The sequence below is a fragment of the Mastomys coucha genome, unplaced genomic scaffold (genome assembly GCF_008632895.1).
Source record: "Mastomys coucha isolate ucsf_1 unplaced genomic scaffold, UCSF_Mcou_1 pScaffold22, whole genome shotgun sequence".
Taxonomy (NCBI): Eukaryota; Metazoa; Chordata; class Mammalia; order Rodentia; family Muridae; genus Mastomys; species Mastomys coucha.
In genome coordinates, this window is record NW_022196905.1 from 166730242 (window position 1) to 166732741 (window position 2500).

Genomic DNA, 2500 nt, shown 5'->3' on the forward strand with positions numbered 1-2500 from the left:
CCTCTCTCTCTCTCTCTCTCTCTCTCTATCTATCTATCTATCTATCTATCTTTGCAGGTTAGCAGAGCTTTCCAAAAACAATGTCCCACAAAGGAACTCTCTCACAGATGAGAGTTGGAGACAGCAGCCTGCCAGGTGGTGGTTTTGGGAGTTGGTACCTCTCAAATCCTTATTCTTCAGACACGTAAGCGGCCCCTGCTTTGAGGCTGGCTGCTGGAGCTTGCTTTCCAGGAGGGCGTCTCATCCCTACCATATCCTACCATATCCCTGCAGGTGTGGTCAGGCACCTGGGCAAGATCCTTGCCTTCCCTTCAGTACAGAGCATGAAATGTTCTGTGTGGTTGCCTAAGAACGATTAATTCACATTTCCTTGGGCAACTGGGTAAAAATAAAACTCCATGTGTAATTCTCTGCGCTTGGTCCCTGCCTACATGAGGCTATTTCCAAACAAATTTCCCAACAAAAAAGCTCAGAGAGTCCCCATGCCTGGCTTCTTTCCTTTGCCCATTCCTGAACTGGGTTCAGCGAGATTGCTATTCCGTGATTGTGCATAAGTGTGCTTGTCCACACTGCATGATGGGTCACTTTCTAGTTTAGAAAGATCATAAACTTGTTAGTTGTTCAGAAAGCAAAAGCAGAAAGGCTAAAATTGCCCTAGAAAGAAGCTAGAGCTGGGTGGTTGTGGTGCACGCCTATAATCCCAGCACTTGGGAGGCAGAGGCAGGCGGATTTCTGAGTTCAAGGCCAGCCTGGTCTACAGAGTGAGTTCCAGGACAGCCAGGGCTATACAGAAAAACCCTGTCTCGAAAAAACAAACAAACAAACAAAAAACAAAAACAAAAAACAAAAAATAAGAAGCTAAAATGATATGTGACTTTTCCAATTTTTAATAGCAATTAATTACGAGTGCTGATCCCGCCAGCTTCCTGAGGACAGAGGTCCAGTATGATCTGACTCCAATAACTTGAACTGGCTTCAATAGAACCAAAGCCTAGGCATCGTGGAGGTTGTCAGGACTTAGAGCAACATTCATTGGTTCTCTTCTTTTTCATTTCTGAAGGAGGATCTCATGCAATATGACAATTTTTGGAAAGCCATGGGGTTTTCTAGTTTTATTTTTAATATGTATACAGTGTACATTTTTGTGATACTTTACTTTAATAAATACTTTTGCATAATTTTGTTAGTGCCTTACCAGAGTCATTTGAGGAAGACTCTTTGATGAAAGAGTTGGCTGAAGTGTAGGGAGCCACTAATGTAACAGAGGATCCAATCCTGTTTCTGTGGCATCAAATACCTTTCATTAAAACCCCCGCGGGTTGGTTAAAAGCTATCAAATATGCTATCCAGTAACTTTTCTTTGAGGATCATCCAGTCTTGATCCTATAATTCTACAATTCTGTAATATAGTGCTTCTTTAGTTTGGTGGTAAAGCATATCATGTATCTAACTGAAGGTAAGGAACCCAGATCTAACCAATTAGAGTTTTCTATTATGCTAGTCATAGTGATTGGTTCACATATGGGCACATGATTTAAGATATTGTCTTAGGGTTTTATTGGTGTGAAGAGACACCATGACCAAGGCAACTCTTATAAAAGCAAACATCTAATTGCGGCTGGCTTAGAGTTCCAGAGGTTTGGTCCATTATCATCATGGTAGGAAGCATGGAAGCCTGCAGACAGACATAATGCTGGAGAAGCTAAGAGTTCTACATCTTGATCCACAGGCAGCACAAGAGAACTGTCTTCCACAGGCAACCAGGAGGAGGCTCGGATTCTACTGGCGGGACTTGAGCATATATACATATATGAGACCTCAAAACCCCACCTCCACAGTGACATACTTCTTCTAACAAGGCCTCCTCTGAGAAGGCCACACTTCCTAACAGCGACACTTACTATGGGCCAAAAATACTCACATCACCACAGATATCAACCATGGTCTTTTCTGGGCTCTTTTGATATAGCTCTTGGAAAGATGGACTCTCTTTCCCTGGATTCTTGAAGAAGTCTTCTGCGCATGAAGATAAATAGAAGGAGCCAGGGCTGAGAGACAGAGACAATTCTGCAGTTATCATTTAATCCACTGAGTCTAGCTGTGTTTAAAGTTCTTCAATGACCCAATATATATTCTTTCTCTTTTTTCTTGTTTTCTTTTGGTCAAGACAATTGCAGTTGTGTTTATACTTGAAAATGAAGTAAGCTAGTGGCTAATAAAAGTGCCATTTCTCTCGCTCCCAGAATTAGAAAAGACCCCCTCTGAAATTGCTTATTTGCAGAATGCCCTATAGGAATAGGACACATAAAAGAGACGGCTTGCAAATGTAAAGAAGAGGGGTCAAAAAGGCAAAAATCAAGGGGTAAGTCTAATACACAAAAAGTTTACCATGTGTACGTGTGCAGCACACACTTTCTATAGAAACAACAAAAGGAATATTATTGAGGGTGCTGGAAAAAATGGTTAGCGAAATTATAAATTGTGCAAACTTCTGGGGAGA